Source organism: Denticeps clupeoides, unplaced genomic scaffold (genome assembly GCF_900700375.1).
Source record: "Denticeps clupeoides unplaced genomic scaffold, fDenClu1.1, whole genome shotgun sequence".
NCBI lineage: Eukaryota > Metazoa > Chordata > Actinopteri > Clupeiformes > Denticipitidae > Denticeps > Denticeps clupeoides.
This window is the reverse complement of record NW_021630044.1, coordinates 1-25,405: the sequence shown is the minus strand read 5'-3', so window position 1 is coordinate 25,405 and position 25,405 is coordinate 1. Positions and strand designations below refer to the sequence as shown.

At 39.9% G+C, this 25,405-nt stretch overlaps 48 pseudogenes; all 48 read left to right on the top strand.

Moving 5' to 3' along the window:
- Nucleotides 1-511: 511 nt before the first annotated feature.
- LOC114781412 (uncharacterized) lies at nucleotides 512-630 on the top strand (annotated as a pseudogene).
- A 161-nt stretch (nucleotides 631-791) lies between these two features.
- LOC114781441 (uncharacterized) lies at nucleotides 792-910 on the top strand (annotated as a pseudogene).
- Nucleotides 911-1,071: 161 nt separating this feature from the next.
- LOC114781440 (uncharacterized) lies at nucleotides 1,072-1,190 on the top strand (annotated as a pseudogene).
- Nucleotides 1,191-1,629: 439 nt separating this feature from the next.
- Nucleotides 1,630-1,748, top strand: LOC114781439 (uncharacterized; annotated as a pseudogene).
- A 161-nt stretch (nucleotides 1,749-1,909) lies between these two features.
- LOC114781394 (uncharacterized) lies at nucleotides 1,910-2,028 on the top strand (annotated as a pseudogene).
- Nucleotides 2,029-2,847: 819 nt separating this feature from the next.
- Nucleotides 2,848-2,966, top strand: LOC114781437 (uncharacterized; annotated as a pseudogene).
- Nucleotides 2,967-3,508: 542 nt separating this feature from the next.
- Nucleotides 3,509-3,627, top strand: LOC114781411 (uncharacterized; annotated as a pseudogene).
- Nucleotides 3,628-3,788: 161 nt separating this feature from the next.
- Nucleotides 3,789-3,907, top strand: LOC114781410 (uncharacterized; annotated as a pseudogene).
- Nucleotides 3,908-4,068: 161 nt separating this feature from the next.
- LOC114781434 (uncharacterized) lies at nucleotides 4,069-4,187 on the top strand (annotated as a pseudogene).
- A 160-nt stretch (nucleotides 4,188-4,347) lies between these two features.
- LOC114781392 (uncharacterized) lies at nucleotides 4,348-4,466 on the top strand (annotated as a pseudogene).
- A 539-nt stretch (nucleotides 4,467-5,005) lies between these two features.
- Nucleotides 5,006-5,124, top strand: LOC114781409 (uncharacterized; annotated as a pseudogene).
- Nucleotides 5,125-5,286: 162 nt separating this feature from the next.
- On the top strand, nucleotides 5,287-5,405 carry LOC114781433 (uncharacterized; annotated as a pseudogene).
- An 822-nt stretch (nucleotides 5,406-6,227) lies between these two features.
- On the top strand, nucleotides 6,228-6,346 carry LOC114781408 (uncharacterized; annotated as a pseudogene).
- A 163-nt stretch (nucleotides 6,347-6,509) lies between these two features.
- LOC114781432 (uncharacterized) lies at nucleotides 6,510-6,628 on the top strand (annotated as a pseudogene).
- Nucleotides 6,629-7,444: 816 nt separating this feature from the next.
- Nucleotides 7,445-7,563, top strand: LOC114781407 (uncharacterized; annotated as a pseudogene).
- A 162-nt stretch (nucleotides 7,564-7,725) lies between these two features.
- On the top strand, nucleotides 7,726-7,844 carry LOC114781431 (uncharacterized; annotated as a pseudogene).
- Nucleotides 7,845-8,004: 160 nt separating this feature from the next.
- On the top strand, nucleotides 8,005-8,123 carry LOC114781391 (uncharacterized; annotated as a pseudogene).
- A 534-nt stretch (nucleotides 8,124-8,657) lies between these two features.
- Nucleotides 8,658-8,776, top strand: LOC114781406 (uncharacterized; annotated as a pseudogene).
- A 162-nt stretch (nucleotides 8,777-8,938) lies between these two features.
- LOC114781430 (uncharacterized) lies at nucleotides 8,939-9,057 on the top strand (annotated as a pseudogene).
- A 161-nt stretch (nucleotides 9,058-9,218) lies between these two features.
- LOC114781429 (uncharacterized) lies at nucleotides 9,219-9,337 on the top strand (annotated as a pseudogene).
- An 810-nt stretch (nucleotides 9,338-10,147) lies between these two features.
- Nucleotides 10,148-10,266, top strand: LOC114781405 (uncharacterized; annotated as a pseudogene).
- A 162-nt stretch (nucleotides 10,267-10,428) lies between these two features.
- On the top strand, nucleotides 10,429-10,547 carry LOC114781428 (uncharacterized; annotated as a pseudogene).
- A 161-nt stretch (nucleotides 10,548-10,708) lies between these two features.
- LOC114781427 (uncharacterized) lies at nucleotides 10,709-10,827 on the top strand (annotated as a pseudogene).
- Nucleotides 10,828-14,973: 4,146 nt separating this feature from the next.
- LOC114781404 (uncharacterized) lies at nucleotides 14,974-15,092 on the top strand (annotated as a pseudogene).
- A 162-nt stretch (nucleotides 15,093-15,254) lies between these two features.
- Nucleotides 15,255-15,373, top strand: LOC114781403 (uncharacterized; annotated as a pseudogene).
- A 161-nt stretch (nucleotides 15,374-15,534) lies between these two features.
- Nucleotides 15,535-15,653, top strand: LOC114781401 (uncharacterized; annotated as a pseudogene).
- Nucleotides 15,654-15,815: 162 nt separating this feature from the next.
- LOC114781426 (uncharacterized) lies at nucleotides 15,816-15,934 on the top strand (annotated as a pseudogene).
- A 161-nt stretch (nucleotides 15,935-16,095) lies between these two features.
- On the top strand, nucleotides 16,096-16,214 carry LOC114781424 (uncharacterized; annotated as a pseudogene).
- A 160-nt stretch (nucleotides 16,215-16,374) lies between these two features.
- Nucleotides 16,375-16,493, top strand: LOC114781438 (uncharacterized; annotated as a pseudogene).
- A 533-nt stretch (nucleotides 16,494-17,026) lies between these two features.
- Nucleotides 17,027-17,145, top strand: LOC114781400 (uncharacterized; annotated as a pseudogene).
- A 161-nt stretch (nucleotides 17,146-17,306) lies between these two features.
- On the top strand, nucleotides 17,307-17,425 carry LOC114781423 (uncharacterized; annotated as a pseudogene).
- Nucleotides 17,426-17,587: 162 nt separating this feature from the next.
- LOC114781422 (uncharacterized) lies at nucleotides 17,588-17,706 on the top strand (annotated as a pseudogene).
- Nucleotides 17,707-17,866: 160 nt separating this feature from the next.
- Nucleotides 17,867-17,985, top strand: LOC114781425 (uncharacterized; annotated as a pseudogene).
- Nucleotides 17,986-18,520: 535 nt separating this feature from the next.
- LOC114781399 (uncharacterized) lies at nucleotides 18,521-18,639 on the top strand (annotated as a pseudogene).
- A 162-nt stretch (nucleotides 18,640-18,801) lies between these two features.
- On the top strand, nucleotides 18,802-18,920 carry LOC114781421 (uncharacterized; annotated as a pseudogene).
- A 160-nt stretch (nucleotides 18,921-19,080) lies between these two features.
- Nucleotides 19,081-19,199, top strand: LOC114781413 (uncharacterized; annotated as a pseudogene).
- A 535-nt stretch (nucleotides 19,200-19,734) lies between these two features.
- LOC114781398 (uncharacterized) lies at nucleotides 19,735-19,853 on the top strand (annotated as a pseudogene).
- A 162-nt stretch (nucleotides 19,854-20,015) lies between these two features.
- On the top strand, nucleotides 20,016-20,134 carry LOC114781420 (uncharacterized; annotated as a pseudogene).
- An 814-nt stretch (nucleotides 20,135-20,948) lies between these two features.
- LOC114781397 (uncharacterized) lies at nucleotides 20,949-21,067 on the top strand (annotated as a pseudogene).
- A 162-nt stretch (nucleotides 21,068-21,229) lies between these two features.
- LOC114781418 (uncharacterized) lies at nucleotides 21,230-21,348 on the top strand (annotated as a pseudogene).
- A 162-nt stretch (nucleotides 21,349-21,510) lies between these two features.
- LOC114781417 (uncharacterized) lies at nucleotides 21,511-21,629 on the top strand (annotated as a pseudogene).
- A 160-nt stretch (nucleotides 21,630-21,789) lies between these two features.
- LOC114781402 (uncharacterized) lies at nucleotides 21,790-21,908 on the top strand (annotated as a pseudogene).
- An 815-nt stretch (nucleotides 21,909-22,723) lies between these two features.
- On the top strand, nucleotides 22,724-22,842 carry LOC114781416 (uncharacterized; annotated as a pseudogene).
- Nucleotides 22,843-23,002: 160 nt separating this feature from the next.
- On the top strand, nucleotides 23,003-23,121 carry LOC114781390 (uncharacterized; annotated as a pseudogene).
- A 536-nt stretch (nucleotides 23,122-23,657) lies between these two features.
- Nucleotides 23,658-23,776, top strand: LOC114781396 (uncharacterized; annotated as a pseudogene).
- A 162-nt stretch (nucleotides 23,777-23,938) lies between these two features.
- Nucleotides 23,939-24,057, top strand: LOC114781395 (uncharacterized; annotated as a pseudogene).
- A 162-nt stretch (nucleotides 24,058-24,219) lies between these two features.
- Nucleotides 24,220-24,338, top strand: LOC114781415 (uncharacterized; annotated as a pseudogene).
- Nucleotides 24,339-24,499: 161 nt separating this feature from the next.
- LOC114781414 (uncharacterized) lies at nucleotides 24,500-24,618 on the top strand (annotated as a pseudogene).
- The last annotated feature ends 787 nt before the right edge of the window (nucleotides 24,619-25,405 follow it).

Here is a 25,405-nt window from a genome sequence, read left to right as displayed (position 1 = left end):
AGTTTTACATCACTTTGTAACTTTTTTAAAGTAAGTTAAGGGGTACTTTCTTTCTTTAGTATGTTTTCCCGCCTTTTTCTTTTTTTTTTTTTTTTTTTTTTTTTTAACTTCTCTTCAGGTTTCTTTGTCTGTGTGTGCTCTACAACGATCATTCACAGGCTTGGCTATGGAGTGGGGTGGAGCTGAATCGATTAGGTGGGGTTTTCCAGCCCTCGGCCTTCAGGTGCTACGCACCCTGATGTCAATTTAATATCTGATATTTCATATTAAGCGGATTTTTATAACAGGGAGTCGGCAATAGGGCCTGCTCAATCCGCTTTATTCATCGACCCAGTATTGCATTGCCTCTAGAAGGTGTGCACTTTATTTGTTGTTTTGCAAATAAAAGCTTACCACTCCAACTTTTATGCCTTTTCTCCATCATAATTTGACAGTAAAGCGGGAGTTTTCACTCTTTGATATGTGTTCAAGCCCCTTTGGTTTAAAGTTCAAGATTTTCAAAGCAGAGTTTGTGTACGGACAAACCAGCTGAAGAATGCCCAATCTTGTCTGATCTCAGAAGCTAAGAAGGCTTGGGCCTGGTTAGTACTTGGATGGGAGACTACATGGGAATACCAGGTGCTGTAAGCTTTAACTATTGAAAAACTTTTAAAATGAAAGTATTTACATGGCTTTGTTAGCTTTTTTTGCCTTTTTTTCCATCATAATTTGATAGTAAAGCGGGAGTTTTCGCACTTTATAATGTTTCAAAGCCCTTTTGGTTTAAAGTTCAAGATTTTCAAGCAGAGTTTGTGTACGGACAAACCAGCTGAAGAATGCCCAATCTTGTCTGATCTCAGAAGCTAAGAAGGCTTGGGCCTGGTTAGTACTTGGATGGGAGACTACATGGGAATGCCAGGTGCTGTAAGCTTTAACTATTGAAAAACTTTTAAAATGAAAGTATTTACATGGCTTTGTTAGCTTTTTTTGCCTTTCTCCATCATAATTTGATAGTAAAAGCGGGAGTTTTCGCACTTTATAATGTTTTCAAAGCCCTTTTGGTTTAAAGTTCAAGATTTTCAAGCAGAGTTTGTGTACGGACAAACCAGCTGAAGAATGCCCAATCTTGTCTGATCTCAGAAGCTAAGAAGGCTTGGGCCTGGTTAGTACTTGGATGGGAGACTACATGGGAATGCCAGGTGCTGTAAGCTTTAACTATTGAAAAACTTTTAAAATGAAAGTATTTACATGGCTTTGTTAGCTTTTTTGCCTTTTTCTTCCATCATAATTTGATAGTAAAGCGGGAGTTTCGCACTTTATAATGTTTTCAAAGTCCTTTTGTTTAAAGTTCAAGATTTTCAAGCAGAGTTTGCGTACGGACATGCCAGCTGAAGATTGCCCAATCTTGTCTGATCTCAGAGCTAAGAAGGCTTGGGCCTGGTTAGTACTTGGATGGGAGACTACATGGGAATACCAGGTGCTGTAAGCTTTAACTATTGAAAAACTTTTAAAATGAAAGTATTTACATGGCTTTGTTAGCTTTTTTTGCCTTTTCTCCATCATAATTTGATAGTAAAGCGGGAGTTTTCGCACTTTATAATGTTTTCAAAGCCCTTTTGGTTTAAAGTTCAAGATTTTCAAGCAGAGTTTGTGTACGGACAAACCAGCTGAAGAATGCCCAATCTTGTCTGATCTCAGAAGCTAAGAAGGCTTGGGCCTGGTTAGTACTTGGATGGGAGACTACATGGGAATGCCAGGTGCTGTAAGCTTTAACTATTGAAAAACTTTTAAAATGAAAGTATTTACATGGCTTTGTTAGCTTTTTTTGCCTTTTCTCCATCATAATTTGATAGTAAAGCGGGAGTTTTCGCACTTTATAATGTTTTCAAAGCCCTTTTGGTTTAAAGTCCAAGATTTTCAAGCAGAGTTTGCTTACGGACATGCCAGCTGAAGATTGCCCAATCTTGTCTGATCTCAGAAGCTAAGAAGGCTTGGGCCTGGTTAGTACTTGAATGGGAGACTACATGGGAATGCCAGGTGCTGTAAGCTTTAACTATTGTAAGACTTTTAAAATGAAAGTATTTACATCACTTTGTTAACTTTTTTAAAGTAAGTTAAGGGGTACTTTCTTTCTTTAGTATGTTTTCCCGCCTTTTTTTCTTTTTTTTTTTTTTTTTTTAACTTCTCTTCAGGTTTCTTTGTCTGTGTGTGCTCTACAACGATCATTCACAGGCTTGGCTATGGAGTGGGGTGGAGCTGAATCGATTAGGTGGGGTTTTCCAGCCCTCGGCCTTCAGGTGCTACGCACCCTGATGTCAATTTAATATCTGATATTTCATATTAAGCGGATTTTATAACAGGGAGTCGGCAATAGGGCCTGCTCCATCCGCTTTATTCATCGACCCAGTATTGCATTGCCTCTAGAAGGTGTGCACTTTATTTGTTGTTTTGCAAATAAAAGCTTACCACTCCAACTTTTATGCCTTTTCTCCATCATAATTTTGACAGTAAAGCGGGAGTTTTCACTCTTTGATATGTGTTCAAGCCCCTTTGGTTTAAAGTTCAAGATTTTCAAGCAGAGTTTTGTGTACGGACAAACCAGCTGAAGAATGCCCAATCTTGTCTGATCTCAGAAGCTAAGAAGGCTGGGCCTGGTTAGTACTTGGATGGGAGACTACATGGGAATGCCAGGTGCTGTAAGCTTTAACTATTGAAAAAACTTTTAAAATGAAAGTATTTACATGGCTTTGTTAGCTTTTTTTGCCTTTTCTCCATCATAATTTGATAGTAAAGCGGGAGTTTTCGCACTTTATAATGTTTTTCAAAGCCCTTTTGGTTTTTAAAGTTCAAGATTTTCAAGCAGAGTTTGTGTACGGACAAACCAGCTGAAGAATGCCCAATCTTGTCTGATCTCAGAAGCTAAGAAGGCTTGGGCCTGGTTAGTACTTGGATGGGAGACTACATGGGAATGCCAGGTGCTGTAAGCTTTTAACTATTGAAAAACTTTTAAAATGAAAGTATTTACATCACTTTGTTAACTTTTTTTAAAGTAAGTTAAGGGGTACTTTTTTTCTTTAGTATGTTTTCCCGCCTTTTTTTTTTTTTTTTTTTTTTTTTTTTTTTTAACTTCTCTTCAGGTTTCTTTGTCTGTGTGTGCTCTACAACGATCATTCACAGGCTTGGCTATGGAGTGGGGTGGAGCTGAATCGATTAGGTGGGGTTTTCCAGCCCTCGGCCTTCAGGTGCTACGCACCCTGATGTCAATTTAATATCTGATATTTCATATTAAGCGGATTTTTATAACAGGGAGTCGGCAATAGGGCCTGCTCCATCCGCTTTATTCATCGACCCAGTATTGCATTGCCTCTAGAAGGTGTGCACTTTATTTGTTGTTTTGCAAATAAAAGCTTACCACTCCAACTTTTATGCCTTTTCTCCATCATAATTTGACAGTAAAGCGGGAGTTTTCACTCTTTGATATGTGTTCAAGCCCCTTTGGTTTAAAGTTCAAGATTTTCAAGCAGAGTTTGTGTACGGACAAACCAGCTGAAGAATGCCCAATCTTGTCTGATCTCAGAAGCTAAGAAGGCTTGGGCCTGGTTAGTACTTGGATGGGAGACTACATGGGAATACCAGGTGCTGTAAGCTTTAACTATTGAAAAACTTTTAAAATGAAAGTATTTACATGGCTTTGTTAGCTTTTTTTGCCTTTTCTCCATCATAATTTGATAGTAAAGCGGGAGTTTTCGCACTTTATAATGTTTTCAAAGCCCTTTTGGTTTAAAGTTCAAGATTTTCAAGCAGAGTTTGTGTACGGACAAACCAGCTGAAGAATGCCCAATCTTGTCTGATCTCAGAAGCTAAGAAGGCTTGGGCCTGGTTAGTACTTGGATGGGAGACTACATGGGAATACCAGGTGCTGTAAGCTTTAACTATTGAAAAACTTTTAAAATGAAAGTATTTACATGGCTTTGTTAGCTTTTTTTGCCTTTTCTCCATCATAATTTGATAGTAAAGCGGGAGTTTTCGCACTTTATAATGTTTTCAAAGCCCTTTTGGTTTAAAGTTCAAGATTTTCAAGCAGAGTTTGTGTACGGACAAACCAGCTGAAGAATGCCCAATCTTGTCTGATCTCAGAAGCTAAGAAGGCTTGGGCCTGGTTAGTACTTGGATGGGAGACTACATGGGAATGCCAGGTGCTGTAAGCTTTAACTATTGAAAAACTTTTAAAATGAAAGTATTTACATGGCTTTGTTAGCTTTTTTTGCCTTTTCTCCATCATAATTTGATAGTAAAGCGGGAGTTTTCGCACTTTATAATGTTTTCAAAGTCCTTTTGTTTAAAGTCCAAGATTTTCAAGCAGAGTTTGCTTACGGACATGCCAGCTGAAGATTGCCCAATCTTGTCTGATCTCAGAAGCTAAGAAGGCTTGGGCCTGGTTAGTACTTGAATGGGAGACTACATGGGAATGCCAGGTGCTGTAAGCTTTAACTATTGTAAGACTTTTAAAATGAAAGTATTTACATCACTTTGTTAACTTTTTTAAAGTAAGTTAAGGGGTACTTTCTTTCTTTAGTATGTTTTCCCGCCTTTTTTCTTTTTTTTTTTTTTTTTTTTTTTTAACTTCTCTTCAGGTTTCTTTGTCTGTGTGTGCTCTACAACGATCATTCACAGGCTTGGCTATGGAGTGGGGTGGAGCTGAATCGATTAGGTGGGGTTTTCCAGCCCTCGGCCTTCAGGTGCTACGCACCCTGATGTCAATTTAATATCTGATATTTCATATTAAGCGGATTTTTATAACAGGGAGTCGGCAATAGGGCCTGCTCCATCCGCTTTATTCATCGACCCAGTATTGCATTGCCTCTAGAAGGTGTGCACTTTATTTGTTGTTTTGCAAATAAAAGCTTACCACTCCAACTTTTATGCCTTTTCTCCATCATAATTTGACAGTAAAGCGGGAGTTTTCACTCTTTGATATGTGTTCAAGCCCCTTTGGTTTAAAGTTCAAGATTTTCAAGCAGAGTTTGTGTACGGACAAACCAGCTGAAGAATGCCCAATCTTGTCTGATCTCAGAAGCTAAGAAGGCTTGGGCCTGGTTAGTACTTGGATGGGAGACTACATGGGAATACCAGGTGCTGTAAGCTTTAACTATTGAAAAACTTTTAAAATGAAAGTATTTACATGGCTTTGTTAGCTTTTTTTGCCTTTTTTTCCATCATAATTTGATAGTAAAGCGGGAGTTTTCGCACTTTATAATGTTTTCAAAGCCCTTTTGGTTTAAAGTTCAAGATTTTCAAGCAGAGTTTGTGTACGGACAAACCAGCTGAAGAATGCCCAATCTTGTCTGATCTCAGAAGCTAAGAAGGCTTGGGCCTGGTTAGTACTTGGATGGGAGACTACATGGGAATGCCAGGTGCTGTAAGCTTTAACTATTGAAAAACTTTTAAAATGAAAGTATTTACATGGCTTTGTTAGCTTTTTTTGCCTTTTCTCCATCATAATTTGATAGTAAAGCGGGAGTTTTCGCACTTTATAATGTTTTCAAAGTCCCTTTTGGTTTAAAGTTCAAGATTTTCAAGCAGAGTTTGCTGTACGGACAATGCCAGCTGAAGAATTGCCCAATCTTGTCTGATCTCAGAAGCTAAGAAGGCTTGGGCCTGGTTAGTACTTGAATGGGAGACTACATGGGAATGCCAGGTGCTGTAAGCTTTAACTATTGTAAGACTTTTAAAATGAAAGTATTTACATCACTTTGTTAACTTTTTTAAAGTAAGTTAAGGGGTACTTTCTTTCTTTAGTATGTTTTCCCGCCTTTTTTCTTTTTTTTTTTTTTTTTTTTTTTAACTTCTCTTCAGGTTTCTTTGTCTGTGTGTGCTCTACAACGATCATTCACAGGCTTGGCTATGGAGTGGGGTGGAGCTGAATCGATTAGGTGGGGTTTTCCAGCCCTCGGCCTTCAGGTGCTACGCACCCTGATGTCAATTTAATATCTGATATTTCATATTAAGCGGATTTTTATAACAGGGAGTCGGCAATAGGGCCTGCTCAATCCGCTTTATTCATCGACCCAGTATTGCATTGCCTCTAGAAGGTGTGCACTTTATTTGTTGTTTTGCAAATAAAAGCTTACCACTCCAACTTTTATGCCTTTTCTCCATCATAATTTGACAGTAAAGCGGGAGTTTTCACTCTTTGATATGTGTTCAAGCCCCTTTGGTTTAAAGTTCAAGATTTTCAAGCAGAGTTTGTGTACGGACAAACCAGCTGAAGAATGCCCAATCTTGTCTGATCTCAGAAGCTAAGAAGGCTTGGGCCTGGTTAGTACTTGGATGGGAGACTACATGGGAATACCAGGTGCTGTAAGCTTTAACTATTGAAAAACTTTTAAAATGAAAGTATTTACATGGCTTTGTTAGCTTTTTTTTGCCTTTTTTTCCATCATAATTTGATAGTAAAGCGGGAGTTTTCGCACTTTATAATGTTTTCAAAGCCCTTTTGGTTTAAAGTTCAAGATTTTCAAGCAGAGTTTGTGTACGGACAAACCAGCTGAAGAATGCCCAATCTTGTCTGATCTCAGAAGCTAAGAAGGCTTGGGCCTGGTTAGTACTTGGATGGGAGACTACATGGGAATGCCAGGTGCTGTAAGCTTTAACTATTGAAAAACTTTTAAAATGAAAGTATTTACATGGCTTTGTTAGCTTTTTTTGCCTTTTCTCCATCATAATTTGATAGTAAAGCGGGAGTTTTCGCACTTTATAATGTTTTCAAAGCCCTTTTGGTTTAAAGTTCAAGATTTTCAAGCAGAGTTTGTGTACGGACAACCAGCTGAAGAATGCCCAATCTTGTCTGATCTCAGAAGCTAAGAAGGCTTGGGCCTGGTTAGTACTTGGATGGGAGACTACATGGGAATGCCAGGTGCTGTAAGCTTTAACTATTGAAAAACTTTTAAAATGAAAGTATTTACATCACTTTGTTAACTTTTTTAAAGTAAGTTAAGGGGTACTTTCTTTCTTTAGTATGTTTTCCCGCCTTTTTTCTTTTTTTTTTTTTTTTTTTTTTAACTTCTCTTCAGGTTTCTTTGTCTGTGTGTGCTCTACAACGATCATTCACAGGCTTGGCTATGGAGTGGGGTGGAGCTGAATCGATTAGGTGGGGTTTTCCAGCCCTCGGCCTTCAGGTGCTACGCACCCTGATGTCAATTTAATATCTGATATTTCATATTAAGCGGATTTTTATAACAGGGAGTCGGCAATAGGGCCTGCTCAATCCGCTTTATTCATCGACCCAGTATTGCATTGCCTCTAGAAGGTGTGCACTTTATTTGTTGTTTTGCAAATAAAAGCTTACCACTCCAACTTTTATGCCTTTTCTCCATCATAATTTGACAGTAAAGCGGGAGTTTTCACTCTTTGATATGTGTTCAAGCCCCTTTGGTTTAAAGTTCAAGATTTTCAAGCAGAGTTTGTGTACGGACAAACCAGCTGAAGAATGCCCAATCTTGTCTGATCTCAGAAGCTAAGAAGGCTTGGGCCTGGTTAGTACTTGGATGGGAGACTACATGGGAATACCAGGTGCTGTAAGCTTTAACTATTGAAAAACTTTTAAAATGAAAGTATTTACATGGCTTTGTTAGCTTTTTTTGCCTTTTTTTCCATCATAATTTGATAGTAAAGCGGGAGTTTTCGCACTTTATAATGTTTTCAAAGCCCTTTTGGTTTAAAGTTCAAGATTTTCAAGCAGAGTTTGTGTACGGACAAACCAGCTGAAGAATGCCCAATCTTGTCTGATCTCAGAAGCTAAGAAGGCTTGGGCCTGGTTAGTACTTGGATGGGAGACTACATGGGAATGCCAGGTGCTGTAAGCTTTAACTATTGAAAAACTTTTAAAATGAAAGTATTTACATGGCTTTGTTAGCTTTTTTTGCCTTTTCTCCATCATAATTTGATAGTAAAGCGGGAGTTTTCGCACTTTATAATGTTTTCAAAGTCCTTTTGTTTAAAGTCCAAGATTTTCAAGCAGAGTTTGCTTACGGACATGCCAGCTGAAGATTGCCCAATCTTGTCTGATCTCAGAAGCTAAGAAGGCTTGGGCCTGGTTAGTACTTGAATGGGAGACTACATGGGAATGCCAGGTGCTGTAAGCTTTAACTATTGTAAGACTTTTAAAATGAAAGTATTTACATCACTTTGTTAACTTTTTTAAAGTAAGTTAAGGGGTACTTTCTTTCTTTAGTATGTTTTCCCGCCTTTTTTCTTTTTTTTTTTTTTTTTTTAACTTCTCTTCAGGTTTCTTTGTCTGTGTGTGCTCTACAACGATCATTCACAGGCTTGGCTATGGAGTGGGGTGGAGCTGAATCGATTAGGTGGGGTTTTCCAGCCCTCGGCCTTCAGGTGCTACGCACCCTGATGTCAATTTAATATCTGATATGTCATATTAAGCGGATTTTTATAACAGGGAGTCGGCAATAGGGCCTGCTCCATCCGCTTTATTCATCGACCCAGTATTGCATTGCCTCTAGAAGGTGTGCACTTTATTTGTTGTTTTGCAAATAAAAGCTTACCACTCCAACTTTTATGCCTTTTCTCCATCATAATTTGACAGTAAAGCGGGAGTTTTCACTCTTTGATATGTGTTCAAGCCCCTTTGGTTTAAAGTTCAAGATTTTCAAGCAGAGTTTGTGTACGGACAAACCAGCTGAAGAATGCCCAATCTTGTCTGATCTCAGAAGCTAAGAAGGCTTGGGCCTGGTTAGTACTTGGATGGGAGACTACATGGGAATACCAGGTGCTGTAAGCTTTAACTATTGAAAAACTTTTAAAATGAAAGTATTTACATGGCTTTGTTAGCTTTTTTTGCCTTTTTTTCCATCATAATTTGATAGTAAAGCGGGAGTTTTCGCACTTTATAATGTTTTCAAAGCCCTTTTGGTTTAAAGTTCAAGATTTTCAAGCAGAGTTTGTGTACGGACAAACCAGCTGAAGAATGCCCAATCTTGTCTGATCTCAGAAGCTAAGAAGGCTTGGGCCTGGTTAGTACTTGGATGGGAGACTACATGGGAATGCCAGGTGCTGTAAGCTTTAACTATTGAAAAACTTTTAAAATGAAAGTATTTACATGGCTTTGTTAGCTTTTTTTGCCTTTTCTCCATCATAATTTGATAGTAAAGCGGGAGTTTTCGCACTTTATAATGTTTTCAAAGCCCTTTTGGTTTAAAGTTCAAGATTTTCAAGCAGAGTTTGTGTACGGACAAACCAGCTGAAGAATGCCCAATCTTGTCTGATCTCAGAAGCTAAGAAGGCTTGGGCCTGGTTAGTACTTGGATGGGAGACTACATGGGAATGCCAGGTGCTGTAAGCTTTAACTATTGAAAAACTTTTAAAATGAAAGTATTTACATGGCTTTGTTAGCTTTTTTTGCCTTTTCTCCATCATAATTTGACAGTAAAGCGGGAGTTTTCGCACTTTATAATGTTTTCGAAGTCCTTTTGTTTAAAGTCCAAGATTTTCAAGCAGAGTTTGCTTACGGACATGCCAGCTGAAGATTGTCCAATCTTGTCTGATCTCAGAAGCTAAGAAGGCTTGGGCCTGGTTAGTACTTGAATGGGAGACTACATGGGAATGCCAGGTGCTGTAAGCTTTAACTATTGTAAGACTTTTAAAATGAAAGTATTTACATCACTTTGTTAACTTTTTTAAAGTAAGTTAAGGGGTACTTTCTTTCTTTAGTATGTTTTCCCGCCTTTTTTCTTTTTTTTTTTTTTTGAACTTCTCTTCAGGTTTCTTTGTCTGTGTGTGCTCTACAACGATCATTCACAGGCTTGGCTATGGAGTGGGGTGGAGCTGAATCGATTAGGTGGGGTTTTCCAGCCCTCGGCCTTCAGGTGCTACGCACCCTGATGTCAATTTAATATCTGATATTTCATATTAAGCGGATTTTTATAACAGGGAGTCGGCAATAGGGCCTGCTCCATCCGCTTTATTCATCGACCCAGTATTGCATTGCCTCTAGAAGGTGTGCACTTTATTTGTTGTTTTGCAAATAAAAGCTTACCACTCCAACTTTTATGCCTTTTCTCCATCATAATTTGACAGTAAAGCGGGAGTTTTCACTCTTTGATATGTGTTCAAGCCCCTTTGGTTTAAAGTTCAAGATTTTCAAGCAGAGTTTGTGTACGGACAAACCAGCTGAAGAATGCCCAATCTTGTCTGATCTCAGAAGCTAAGAAGGCTTGGGCCTGGTTAGTACTTGGATGGGAGACTACATGGGAATACCAGGTGCTGTAAGCTTTAACTATTGAAAAACTTTTAAAATGAAAGTATTTACATGGCTTTGTTAGCTTTTTTTGCCTTTTTTTCCATCATAATTTGATAGTAAAGCGGGAGTTTTCGCACTTTATAATGTTTTCAAAGCCCTTTTGGTTTAAAGTTCAAGATTTTCAAGCAGAGTTTGTGTACGGACAAACCAGCTGAAGAATGCCCAATCTTGTCTGATCTCAGAAGCTAAGAAGGCTTGGGCCTGGTTAGTACTTGGATGGGAGACTACATGGGAATGCCAGGTGCTGTAAGCTTTAACTATTGAAAAACTTTTAAAATGAAAGTATTTACATGGCTTTGTTAGCTTTTTTTGCCTTTTCTCCATCATAATTTGATAGTAAAGCGGGAGTTTTCGCACTTTATAATGTTTTCAAAGCCCTTTTGGTTTAAAGTTCAAGATTTTCAAGCAGAGTTTGTGTACGGACAAACCAGCTGAAGAATGCCCAATCTTGTCTGATCTCAGAAGCTAAGAAGGCTTGGGCCTGGTTAGTACTTGGATGGGAGACTACATGGGAATGCCAGGTGCTGTAAGCTTTAACTATTGAAAAACTTTTAAAATGAAAGTATTTACATGGCTTTGTTAGCTTTTTTTGCCTTTTCTCCATCATAATTTGATAGTAAAGCGGGAGTTTTCGCACTTTATAATGTTTTCAAAGTCCTTTTGTTTAAAGTCCAAGATTTTCAAGCAGAGTTTGCTTACGGACATGCCAGCTGAAGATTGCCCAATCTTGTCTGATCTCAGAAGCTAAGAAGGCTTGGGCCTGGTTAGTACTTGAATGGGAGACTACATGGGAATGCCAGGTGCTGTAAGATTAGATTCAACTTTATTGTCATTACACATGTACAAGTACAGGGCAACGAAATGTAGTTTAGGTCTAACCAGAAGTGCAATAAGCAGCAAGTGCAGGATACAGTTCAAATAAGTTAAGTTATATATATATACATAAGGTGATATGTGCAGTACAAAGTGATATGTGCAGTACAAAGTGATATGTGCAGTGCAGTGATTATCAAGAGTGAATGGGGGGGGCAGAGGAGTTCAGCAAGGAAACAGCTCTGGGAAAAAAGCTGTTCCTAAGTCTGCTGGTTCTTGTCCGTGGTAGCCTGAACCGTCTGCCTGAAGGCAGGAGAGAGAACAGTTCATGGGCCGGGTGGGAGGAGTCCTTAAGAATACTGCGAGCGCGATGCAGGCAGTGCTTCCTCTGGATTTCCTCAATGGATGGAAGTGGAGTCCCTGTGATGCGCTGGGCAGTTTTCACCACCCGCTGCATCGCCTTACGCTCAGCAACAGTGCAGCTTCCATACCACACTGTGAGACAGCTGGTAAGGATGCTCTCTATTGTAGAGCGGTAAAAGTTCAACAGGATGGTAGTGGGTAGCTGGTTCTTTTTTAATGTTCTCAAGAAGAAGAGGCGCTGGTGAGCCTTCTTGACCAGGCTGGAGGTGTTAATGCTCCAGGACAGGTCCTCTGAGATGTGGGTCCCCAGGAACTTGAAGGATGTAACAGGCTGCACAGTCATCCCATTGATGTGGATGGGATCATGCGAGCCTCTTCTCTCCCTCCTGAAGTCCACAATGAGCTCCTTGGTCTTGGTGGTGTTTAAAAGAAGGTTATTTTCTGTGCACCAAGTGGCCAGATGCTGGACCTCCTCCCTGTAGGCAGTCTCATCGTTGTTGTCGATGAGACCTATCACCGTGGTGTCATCTGCAAACTTAATAACGGAGTTTGATCCATACATAGGTCGGCAGTCATGGGTGAAGAGGGAGTAGAGGAAGGGGCTCAGCACACAGCCCTGTGGTACACCAGTGTTGAGCGTGACAGTAGTGGAGCGGATGTGGCCTGACCTTACATGCTGTGGTCTGCTGGTCAGAAAGTCCATAATCCAGTTGCAAAGTGAGGTGTTGATGTCCAGGGCTCTAAGTTTAGAGATTAGCTTAGAGGGGATGACAGTGTTAAATGCTGAGCTGAAATCAACAAACAGCATCCGTGCATATGTGTTTTGCTTGTCCAGGTGTGTGAGTACAGAGTGCAGCGCTATGGAGACTGCATCCTCTGTGCTCCTATTGCTACGGTACGCAAACTGGTGTGGGTCCAGAGTTGGTGGGAGAAAGTCCCTCAGATGTCCCAGGACTAACCGCTCAAAGCACTTCATGATTATGGGTGTGAGTGCTACAGGGCGGTAGTCATTCAGGCATGTTGGGCTAGAATGTTTCGGCACTGGTACAATGGAGGTGGATTTGAGGCATGTTGGAACAGCTGCTTGGGCGAGAGACATGTTAAAAATGTCCGTGAATACGCCAGCGAGCTGCTCTGCACATGCTCTAAGTACGCGCCCCGGGATGCCGTCTGGTCCAGCAGCCCTGCGCGCGTTTATCCGACTCAGTGCAGTGCAAACATCTGAGGAGGTGAGTATGATGGGCGAGTGGTCGGTAGATGAGGGGATCTTGACAGCAGGTTGCTTGTTGTCTCTTTCAAAGCGAGCATAAAAGTCGTTGAGCTCATTCAGAAAGAGGACATTTGTGGTTGTGGGGGCTGAGTTGCTGGGTTTGTAGTCTGTAATGGCCTGAATGCCCTGCCACAAGCGTCGAGGATCAGCATTGGAGAAGTATTCCTCTAGCTTTAGTTTGTAGCAGTGCTTGGCCTTTTTGATGCCCCTCTTCAGGTTCGCCCTGGAAATGCCGTAGGCCTGTGCATCACCCGATCTGAAGGCATTGTTGCGTGCCTTCAGCAGGAGACGCACCTCCTTGTTCATCCAAGGCTTCTGATTAGGGTATGTGGTGATCTGTTTCTGAGTAGTAACCGTGTCTATGGTGGTGTTAATGTAGTTCAGAACAGAGGAGGTGTAGATGTCGATGTCCGTGTGAGAGCCACAGGTGGCCTGTGAAGCAAACATACTCCAGTCTGTGTGTTGGAACCTGTCCTGGAGTGTGATGTCAGCCCCCGCTGGCCACACTTTGATGGTCCTCACTGATGGCTTCACACGGTTGATGAGGGGGGAGTACTTGGGGGTGAGAAACAAAGAAAGGTGATCTGATTGTCCGAAGTGGGGGAGGGGGGTCACAGCATAGGCTTCAGCCATGTTTGTATAAACTTGATCCAGAGTTTTGTTTCCTCTGGTGTGACAGAGAATGTTTTTATGAAATTTAGGAAATACCGTCTTCAAATTGGAATGATTAAAATCGCCCGCCACAATGTATGCAGCCTCTGGGTGATCAGTCTGTTGTTTACTGATGGCCGCATGAAGTTCGTTCATAGCAAGCTTGGCATCAGCATCAGGAGGAATGTAAGTGGCAGTTATAATGGTGGATGTGAACTCCCGCGGCAGATAGAACGGTCTGCACTTAACCATGAGAAACTCTAGGTTAGCTGAGCAGTGTCTCCCAATGATAGTAGAGTTCGTGCACCAGGCTTTGTTAACATAGATGCACAATCCCCCACCTCTGGTCTTACCGGAGTCATCCGCCGTTCTGTCTGCCCGGAGAATGTGGTGCTCAGCTAGAGCAATAGCATTGTCCGGTATTCCGTTGTTTAGCCATGTTTCAGTGAAAATCATGACATTGCAGTTCCAGAGTTTCTTGCTGTGGTTGATTCGGAGTCGAATCTCATCCATTTTGTTCACCAGTGACCGTACATTGGCGAGAAGAATGCTGGGCAAAGAGAGCCGGTGTGGTGTTAGCTTTAGCTTAGCTCTTAGCCCTCCGCGCTTCCCCCGCCTTTGTTTACGGTCTCGACGGCGTCTTCGAGCACTTCCGCCCGGTCGGGTAGGGTGCGCCGCCTCGGGTGTTCTGCCGATCTCAGGGATGAGTTCAAGATTGCTGATAAAACTGTTAAACTGTTAAAATTACGAGAAGCTTTAACTATTGTAAGCTTTACAATAGTTTGGGGCAGTGGTGGCCTAGTGGTTAAGGAAGCGGCCCCGTAATCAGAAGGTTGCTGGTTCGAATCCCGATCTGCCAAGGTACCACTGAGGTGCCACTGAGCAAAGCACCGTCCCCACACACTGCTCCCCGGGCGCTTGTCATGGCTGCCCACTGCTCACTCAGGGTGATGGGTTAAATGCAGAGGACAAATTTCACTGTGTGCACTGTGTGCTGTGCTGCTGTGTATCACGTGTGACAATCACTTCACTTTTCACTTTCACTTTAACTATTGTAAGACTTTTAAAATGAAAGTATTTACATCACTTTGTTAACTTTTTTAAAGTAAGTTAAGGGGTACTTTCTTTCTTTAGTATGTTTTCCCGCCTTTTTTCTTTTTTTTTTTTTTTTTTTTTTAACTTCTCTTCAGGTTTCTTTGTCTGTGTGTGCTCTACAACGATCATTCACAGGCTTCGCTATGGAGTGGGGTGGAGCTGAATCGATTAGGTGGGGTTTTCCAGCCCTCGGCCTTCAGGTGCTACGCACCCTGATGTCAATTTAATATCTGATATTTCATATTAAGCGGATTTTTATAACAGGGAGTCGGCAATAGGGCCTGCTCCATCCGCTTTATTCATCGACCCAGTATTGCATTGCCTCTAGAAGGTGTGCACTTTATTTGTTGTTTTGCAAATAAAAGCTTACCACTCCAACTTTTATGCCTTTTCTCCATCATAATTTGACAGTAAAGCGGGAGTTTTCACTCTTTGATATGTGTTCAAGCCCCTTTGGTTTAAAGTTCAAGATTTTCAAGCAGAGTTTGTGTACGGACAAACCAGCTGAAGAATGCCCAATCTTGTCTGATCTCAGAAGCTAAGAAGGCTTGGGCCTGGTTAGTACTTGGATGGGAGACTACATGGGAATACCAGGTGCTGTAAGCTTTAACTATTGAAAAACTTTTAAAATGAAAGTATTTACATGGCTTTGTTAGCTTTTTTTGCCTTTTTTTCCATCACAATTTGATAGTAAAGCGGGAGTTTTCGCACTTTATAATGTTTTCAAAGCCCTTTTGGTTTAAAGTTCAAGATTTTCAAGCAGAGTTTGTGTACGGACAAACCAGCTGAAGAATGCCCAATCTTGTCTGATCTCAGAAGCTAAGAAGGCTTGGGCCTGGTTAGTACTTGGATGGGAGACTACATGGGAATACCAGGTGCTGTAAGCTTTAACTATTGAAAAACTTTTAAAATGAAAGTATTTACATGGCTTTGTTAGCTTTTTTTGCCTTTTCTCCATCATAATTTGATAGTAAAGCGGGAGTTTTCGCACTTTATAATGTTTTCAAAGCCCTTTTGGTTTAAAGTTCAAGATTTTCAAGCAGAGTTTGTGTACGGACAAACCAGCTGAAGAATGCCCAATCTTGTCTGATCTCAGAAGCTAAGAAGGCTTGGGCCTGGTTAGTACTTGGATGGGAGACTACATGGGAATACCAGGTGCTGTAAGCTTTAACTATTGAAAAACTTTTAAAATGAAAGTATTTACATGGCTTTGTTAGCTTTTTTTGCCTTTTTTTCCATCATAATTTGATAGTAAAGCGGGAGTTTTCGCACTTTATAATGTTTTCAAAGCCCTTTTGGTTTAAAGTTCAAGATTTTCAAGCAGAGTTTGTGTACGGACAAACCAGCTGAAGAATGCCCAATCTTGTCTGATCTCAGAAGCTAAGAAGGCTTGGGCCTGGTTAGTACTTGGATGGGAGACTACATGGGAATGCCAGGTGCTGTAAGCTTTAACTATTGAAAAACTTTTAAAATGAAAGTATTTACATGGCTTTGTTAGCTTTTTTTGCCTTTTCTCCATCATAATTTGATAGTAAAGCGGGAGTTTTCGCACTTTATAATGTTTTCAAAGCCCTTTTGGTTTAAAGTTCAAGATTTTCAAGCAGAGTTTGTGTACGGACAAACCAGCTGAAGAATGCCCAATCTTGTCTGATCTCAGAAGCTAAGAAGGCTTGGGCCTGGTTAGTACTTGGATGGGAGACTACATGGGAATGCCAGGTGCTGTAAGCTTTAACTATTGAAAAACTTTTAAAATGAAAGTATTTACATGGCTTTGTTAGCTTTTTTTGCCTTTTCTCCATCATAATTTGATAGTAAAGCGGGAGTTTTCGCACTTTATAATGTTTTCAAAGTCCTTTTGTTTAAAGTCCAAGATTTTCAAGCAGAGTTTGCTTACGGACATGCCAGCTGAAGATTGCCCAATCTTGTCTGATCTCAGAAGCTAAGAAGGCTTGGGCCTGGTTAGTACTTGAATGGGAGACTACATGGGAATGCCAGGTGCTGTAAGCTTTAACTATTGTAAGACTTTTAAAATGAAAGTATTTACATCACTTTGTTAACTTTTTTAAAGTAAGTTAAGGGGTACTTTCTTTCTTTAGTATGTTTTCCCGCCTTTTTTCTTTTTTTTTTTTTTTTTTAACTTCTCTTCAGGTTTCTTTGTCTGTGTGTGCTCTACAACGATCATTCACAGGCTTGGCTATGGAGTGGGGTGGAGCTGAATCGATTAGGTGGGGTTTTCCAGCCCTCGGCCTTCAGGTGCTACGCACCCTGATGTCAATTTAATATCTGATATTTCATATTAAGCGGATTTTTATAACAGGGAGTCGGCAATAGGGCCTGCTCCATCCGCTTTATTCATCGACCCAGTATTGCATTGCCTCTAGAAGGTGTGCACTTTATTTGTTGTTTTGCAAATAAAAGCTTACCACTCCAACTTTTATGCCTTTTCTCCATCATAATTTGACAGTAAAGCGGGAGTTTTCACTCTTTGATATGTGTTCAAGCCCCTTTGGTTTAAAGTTCAAGATTTTCAAGCAGAGTTTGTGTACGGACAAACCAGCTGAAGAATGCCCAATCTTGTCTGATCTCAGAAGCTAAGAAGGCTTGGGCCTGGTTAGTACTTGGATGGGAGACTACATGGGAATACCAGGTGCTGTAAGCTTTAACTATTGAAAAACTTTTAAAATGAAAGTATTTACATGGCTTTGTTAGCTTTTTTTGCCTTTTTTCCATCATAATTTGATAGTAAAGCGGGAGTTTTCGCACTTTATAATGTTTTCAAAGCCCTTTTGGTTTAAAGTTCAAGATTTTCAAGCAGAGTTTGTGTACGGACAAACCAGCTGAAGAATGCCCAATCTTGTCTGATCTCAGAAGCTAAGAAGGCTTGGGCCTGGTTAGTACTTGGATGGGAGACTACATGGGAATGCCAGGTGCTGTAAGCTTTAACTATTGAAAAACTTTTAAAATGAAAGTATTTACATGGCTTTGTTAGCTTTTTTTGCCTTTTTTTCCATCATAATTTGATAGTAAAGCGGGAGTTTTCGCACTTTATAATGTTTTCAAAGCCCTTTTGGTTTAAAGTTCAAGATTTTCAAGCAGAGTTTGTGTACGGACAAACCAGCTGAAGAATGCCCAATCTTGTCTGATCTCAGAAGCTAAGAAGGCTTGGGCCTGGTTAGTACTTGGATGGGAGACTACATGGGAATGCCAGGTGCTGTAAGCTTTAACTATTGAAAAACTTTTAAAATGAAAGTATTTACATGGCTTTGTTAGCTTTTTTTGCCTTTTCTCCATCATAATTTGATAGTAAAGCGGGAGTTTTCGCACTTTATAATGTTTTCAAAGTCCTTTTGTTTAAAGTCCAAGATTTTCAAGCAGAGTTTGCTTACGGACATGCCAGCTGAAGATTGCCCAATCTTGTCTGATCTCAGAAGCTAAGAAGGCTTGGGCCTGGTTAGTACTTGAATGGGAGACTACATGGGAATGCCAGGTGCTGTAAGCTTTAACTATTGTAAGACTTTTAAAATGAAAGTATTTACATCACTTTGTTAACTTTTTTAAAGTAAGTTAAGGGGTACTTTCTTTCTTTAGTATGTTTTCCCGCCTTTTTTCTTTTTTTTTTTTTTTTTTTTAACTTCTCTTCAGGTTTCTTTGTCTGTGTGTGCTCTACAACGATCATTCACAGGCTTGGCTATGGAGTGGGGTGGAGCTGAATCGATTAGGTGGGGTTTTCCAGCCCTCGGCCTTCAGGTGCTACGCACCCTGATGTCAATTTAATATCTGATATTTCATATTAAGCGGATTTTTATAACAGGGAGTCGGCAATAGGGCCTGCTCCATCCGCTTTATTCATCGACCCAGTATTGCATTGCCTCTAGAAGGTGTGCACTTTATTTGTTGTTTTGCAAATAAAAGCTTACCACTCCAACTTTTATGCCTTTTCTCCATCATAATTTGACAGTAAAGCGGGAGTTTTCACTCTTTGATATGTGTTCAAGCCCCTTTGGTTTAAAGTTCAAGATTTTCAAGCAGAGTTTGTGTACGGACAAACCAGCTGAAGAATGCCCAATCTTGTCTGATCTCAGAAGCTAAGAAGGCTTGGGCCTGGTTAGTACTTGGATGGGAGACTACATGGGAATACCAGGTGCTGTAAGCTTTAACTATTGAAAAACTTTTAAAATGAAAGTATTTACATGGCTTTGTTAGCTTTTTTTGCCTTTTTTTCCATCATAATTTGATAGTAAAGCGGGAGTTTTCGCACTTTATAATGTTTTCAAAGCCCTTTTGGTTTAAAGTTCAAGATTTTCAAGCAGAGTTTGTGTACGGACAAACCAGCTGAAGAATGCCCAATCTTGTCTGATCTCAGAAGCTAAGAAGGCTTGGGCCTGGTTAGTACTTGGATGGGAGACTACATGGGAATGCCAGGTGCTGTAAGCTTTAACTATTGAAAAACTTTTAAAATGAAAGTATTTACATGGCTTTGTTAGCTTTTTTTGCCTTTTCTCCATCATAATTTGATAGTAAAGCGGGAGTTTTCGCACTTTATAATGTTTTCAAAGTCCTTTTGTTTAAAGTCCAAGATTTTCAAGCAGAGTTTGCTTACGGACATGCCAGCTGAAGATTGCCCAATCTTGTCTGATCTCAGAAGCTAAGAAGGCTTGGGCCTGGTTAGTACTTGAATGGGAGACTACATGGGAATGCCAGGTGCTGTAAGCTTTAACTATTGTAAGACTTTTAAAATGAAAGTATTTACATCACTTTGTTAACTTTTTTAAAGTAAGTTAAGGGGTACTTTCTTTCTTTAGTATGTTTTCCCGCCTTTTTTCTTTTTTTTTTTTTTTTTTTTAACTTCTCTTCAGGTTTCTTTGTCTGTGTGTGCTCTACAACGATCATTCACAGGCTTGGCTATGGAGTGGGGTGGAGCTGAATCGATTAGGTGGGGTTTTCCAGCCCTCGGCCTTCAGGTGCTACGCACCCTGATGTCAATTTAATATCTGATATTTCATATTAAGCGGATTTTTATAACAGGGAGTCGGCAATAGGGCCTGCTCCATCCGCTTTATTCATCGACCCAGTATTGCATTGCCTCTAGAAGGTGTGCACTTTATTTGTTGTTTTGCAAATAAAAGCTTACCACTCCAACTTTTATGCCTTTTCTCCATCATAATTTGACAGTAAAGCGGGAGTTTTCACTCTTTGATATGTGTTCAAGCCCCTTTGGTTTAAAGTTCAAGATTTTCAAGCAGAGTTTGTGTACGGACAAACCAGCTGAAGAATGCCCAATCTTGTCTGATCTCAGAAGCTAAGAAGGCTTGGGCCTGGTTAGTACTTGGATGGGAGACTACATGGGAATACCAGGTGCTGTAAGCTTTAACTATTGAAAAACTTTTAAAATGAAAGTATTTACATGGCTTTGTTAGCTTTTTTTGCCTTTTTTTCCATCATAATTTGATAGTAAAGCGGGAGTTTTCGCACTTTATAATGTTTTCAAAGCCCTTTTGGTTTAAAGTTCAAGATTTTCAAGCAGAGTTTGTGTACGGACAAACCAGCTGAAGAATGCCCAATCTTGTCTGATCTCAGAAGCTAAGAAGGCTTGGGCCTGGTTAGTACTTGGATGGGAGACTACATGGGAATGCCAGGTGCTGTAAGCTTTAACTATTGAAAAACTTTTAAAATGAAAGTATTTACATGGCTTTGTTAGCTTTTTTTGCCTTTTCTCCATCATAATTTGATAGTAAAGCGGGAGTTTTCGCACTTTATAATGTTTTCAAAGTCCTTTTGTTTAAAGTCCAAGATTTTCAAGCAGAGTTTGCTTACGGACAAGCCAGCTGAAGATTGCCCAATCTTGTCTGATCTCAGAAGCTAAGAAGGCTTGGGCCTGGTTAGTACTTGAATGGGAGACTACATGGGAATGCCAGGTGCTGTAAGCTTTAACTATTGTAAGACTTTTAAAATGAAAGTATTTACATCACTTTGTTAACTTTTTTAAAGTAAGTTAAGGGGTACTTTCTTTCTTTAGTATGTTTTCCCGCCTTTTTTCTTTTTTTTTTTTTTTTTTTTAACTTCTCTTCAGGTTTCTTTGTCTGTGTGTGCTCTACAACGATCATTCACAGGCTTGGCTATGGAGTGGGGTGGAGCTGAATCGATTAGGTGGGGTTTTCCAGCCCTCGGCCTTCAGGTGCTACGCACCCTGATGTCAATTTAATATCTGATATTTCATATTAAGCGGATTTTTATAACAGGGAGTCGGCAATAGGGCCTGCTCCATCCGCTTTATTCATCGACCCAGTATTGCATTGCCTCTAGAAGGTGTGCACTTTATTTGTTGTTTTGCAAATAAAAGCTTACCACTCCAACTTTTATGCCTTTTCTCCATCATAATTTGACAGTAAAGCGGGAGTTTTCACTCTTTGATATGTGTTCAAGCCCCTTTGGTTTAAAGTTCAAGATTTTCAAGCAGAGTTTGTGTACGGACAAACCAGCTGAAGAATGCCCAATCTTGTCTGATCTCAGAAGCTAAGAAGGCTTGGGCCTGGTTAGTACTTGGATGGGAGACTACATGGGAATACCAGGTGCTGTAAGCTTTAACTATTGAAAAACTTTTAAAATGAAAGTATTTACATGGCTTTGTTAGCTTTTTTTGCCTTTTTTTCCATCATAATTTGATAGTAAAGCGGGAGTTTTCGCACTTTATAATGTTTTCAAAGCCCTTTTGGTTTAAAGTTCAAGATTTTCAAGCAGAGTTTGTGTACGGACAAACCAGCTGAAGAATGCCCAATCTTGTCTGATCTCAGAAGCTAAGAAGGCTTGGGCCTGGTTAGTACTTGGATGGGAGACTACATGGGAATGCCAGGTGCTGTAAGCTTTAACTATTGAAAAACTTTTAAAATGAAAGTATTTACATGGCTTTGTTAGCTTTTTTTGCCTTTTCTTCCATCATAATTTGATAGTAAAGCGGGAGTTTTCGCACTTTATAATGTTTTCAAAGCCCTTTTGGTTTAAAGTTCAAGATTTTCAAGCAGAGTTTGTGTACGGACAAACCAGCTGAAGAATGCCCAATCTTGTCTGATCTCAGAAGCTAAGAAGGCTTGGGCCTGGTTAGTACTTGGATGGGAGACTACATGGGAATGCCAGGTGCTGTAAGCTTTAACTATTGAAAAACTTTTAAAATGAAAGTATTTACATGGCTTTGTTAGCTTTTTTTGCCTTTTCTCCATCATAATTTGATAGTAAAGCGGGAGTTTTCGCACTTTATAATGTTTTCAAAGTCCTTTTGTTTAAAGTCCAAGATTTTCAAGCAGAGTTTGCTTACGGACATGCCAGCTGAAGATTGCCCAATCTTGTCTGATCTCAGAAGCTAAGAAGGCTTGGGCCTGGTTAGTACTTGAATGGGAGACTACATGGGAATGCCAGGTGCTGTAAGCTTTAACTATTGTAAAACTTTTAAAATGAAAGTATTTACATCACTTTGTTAACTTTTTTAAAGTAAGTTAAGGGGTACTTTCTTTCTTTAGTATGTTTTCCCGCCTTTTTTCTTTTTTTTTTTTTTTTTTTAACTTCTCTTCAGGTTTCTTTGTCTGTGTGTGCTCTACAACGATCATTCACAGGCTTGGCTATGGAGTGGGGTGGAGCTGAATCGATTAGGTGGGGTTTTCCAGCCCTCGGCCTTCAGGTGCTACGCACCCTGATGTCAATTTAATATCTGATATGTCATATTAAGCGGATTTTTATAACAGGGAGTCGGCAATAGGGCCTGCTCCATCCGCTTTATTCATCGACCCAGTATTGCATTGCCTCTAGAAGGTGTGCACTTTATTTGTTGTTTTGCAAATAAAAGCTTACCACTCCAACTTTTATGCCTTTTCTCCATCATAATTTGACAGTAAAGCGGGAGTTTTCACTCTTTGATATGTGTTCAAGCCCCTTTGGTTTAAAGTTCAAGATTTTCAAGCAGAGTTTGTGTACGGACAAACCAGCTGAAGAATGCCCAATCTTGTCTGATCTCAGAAGCTAAGAAGGCTTGGGCCTGGTTATTACTTGGATGGGAGACTACCTGGGAATACCAGGTGCTGTAAGCTTTAACTATTGAAAAACTTTTCAAATGAAAGTATTTACATGGCTTTGTTAGCTTTTTTTGCCTTTTTCTCCATCATAATTTGATAGTAAAGCGGGAGTTTTCGCACTTTATAATGTTTTCAAAGCCCTTTTGGTTTAAAGTTCAAGATTTTCAAGCAGAGTTTGTGTACGGACAAACCAGCTGAAGAATGCCCAATCTTGTCTGATCTCAGAAGCTAAGAAGGCTTGGGCCTGGTTAGTACTTGGATGGGAGACTACATGGGAATGCCAGGTGCTGTAAGCTTTAACTATTGAAAAACTTTTAAAATGAAAGTATTTACATGGCTTTGTTAGCTTTTTTTGCCTTTTCTCCATCATAATTTGATAGTAAAGCGGGAGTTTTCGCACTTTATAATGTTTTCAAAGTCCTTTTGTTTAAAGTCCAAGATTTTCAAGCAGAGTTTGCTTACGGACATGCCAGCTGAAGATTGCCCAATCTTGTCTGATCTCAGAAGCTAAGAAGGCTTGGGCCTGGTTAGTACTTGAATGGGAGACTACATGGGAATGCCAGGTGCTGTAAGCTTTAACTATTGTAAGACTTTTAAAATGAAAGTATTTACATCACTTTGTTAACTTTTTTAAAGTAAGTTAAGGGGTACTTTCTTTCTTTAGTATGTTTTCCCGCCTTTTTTCTTTTTTTTTTTTTTTTTTTTTAACTTCTCTTCAGGTTTCTTTGTCTGTGTGTGCTCTACAACGATCATTCACAGGCTTGGCTATGGAGTGGGGTGGAGCTGAATCGATTAGGTGGGGTTTTCCAGCCCTCGGCCTTCAGGTGCTACGCACCCTGATGTCAATTTAATATCTGATATTTCATATTAAGCGGATTTTTATAACAGGGAGTCGGCAATAGGGCCTGCTCCATCCGCTTTATTCATCGACCCAGTATTGCATTGCCTCTAGAAGGTGTGCACTTTATTTGTTGTTTTGCAAATAAAAGCTTACCACTCCAACTTTTATGCCTTTTCTCCATCATAATTTGACAGTAAAGCGGGAGTTTTCACTCTTTGATATGTGTTCAAGCCCCTTTGGTTTAAAGTTCAAGATTTTCAAGCAGAGTTTGTGTACGGACAAACCAGCTGAAGAATGCCCAATCTTGTCTGATCTCAGAAGCTAAGAAGGCTTGGGCCTGGTTAGTACTTGGATGGGAGACTACATGGGAATACCAGGTGCTGTAAGCTTTAACTATTGAAAAACTTTTAAAATGAAAGTATTTACATGGCTTTGTTAGCTTTTTTTGCCTTTTTTTCCATCATAATTTGATAGTAAAGCGGGAGTTTTCGCACTTTATAATGTTTTCAAAGCCCTTTTGGTTTAAAGTTCAAGATTTTCAAGCAGAGTTTGTGTACGGACAAACCAGCTGAAGAATGCCCAATCTTGTCTGATCTCAGAAGCTAAGAAGGCTTGGGCCTGGTTAGTACTTGGATGGGAGACTACATGGGAATACCAGGTGCTGTAAGCTTTAACTATTGAAAAACTTTTAAAATGAAAGTATTTACATGGCTTTGTTAGCTTTTTTTGCCTTTTTCTCCATCATAATTTGATAGTAAAGCGGGAGTTTTCGCACTTTATAATGTTTTCAAAGCCCTTTTGGTTTAAAGTTCAAGATTTTCAAGCAGAGTTTGTGTACGGACAAACCAGCTGAAGAATGCCCAATCTTGTCTGATCTCAGAAGCTAAGAAGGCTTGGGCCTGGTTAGTACTTGGATGGGAGACTACATGGGAATGCCAGGTGCTGTAAGCTTTAACTATTGAAAAACTTTTAAAATGAAAGTATTTACATGGCTTTGTTAGCTTTTTTTGCCTTTTCTCCATCATAATTTGATAGTAAAGCGGGAGTTTTCGCACTTTATAATGTTTTCAAAGCCCTTTTGGTTTAAAGTTCAAGATTTTCAAGCAGAGTTTGTGTACGGACAAACCAGCTGAAGAATGCCCAATCTTGTCTGATCTCAGAAGCTAAGAAGGCTTGGGCCTGGTTAGTACTTGGATGGGAGACTACATGGGAATGCCAGGTGCTGTAAGCTTTAACTATTGAAAAACTTTTAAAATGAAAGTATTTACATGGCTTTGTTAGCTTTTTTTGCCTTTTCTCCATCATAATTTGATAGTAAAGCGGGAGTTTTCGCACTTTATAATGTTTTCAAAGTCCTTTTGTTTAAAGTCCAAGATTTTCAAGCAGAGTTTGCTTACGGACATGCCAGCTGAAGATTGCCCAATCTTGTCTGATCTCAGAAGCTAAGAAGGCTTGGGCCTGGTTAGTACTTGGAATGGGAGACTACATGGGAATGCCAGGTGCTGTAAGCTTTAACTATTGTAAGACTTTTAAAATGAAAGTATTTACATCACTTTGTTACTTTTTTTAAAGTAAGTTAAGGGGTACTTTCTTTCTTTAGTATGTTTTTCCCGCCCTTTTTTCTTTTTTTTTTTTTTTTTTTTTTTTAACTTCTCTTCAGGTTTCTTTGTCTGTGTGTGCTCTACAACGATCATTCACAGGCTTGGCTATGGAGTGGGGTGGAGCTGAATCGATTAGGTGGGGTTTTCCAGCCCTCGGCCTTCAGGTGCTACGCACCCTGATGTCAATTTAATATCTGATATTTCATATTAAGCGGATTTTTATAACAGGGAGTCGGCAATAGGGCCTGCTCCATCCGCTTTATTCATCGACCCAGTATTGCATTGCCTCTAGAAGGTGTGCACTTTATTTGTTGTTTTGCAAATAAAAGCTTACTACTCCAACTTTTATGCCTTTTCTCCATCATAATTTGACAGTTAAAGCGGGAGTTTTCACTCTTTGAATATGTGTTCAAGCCC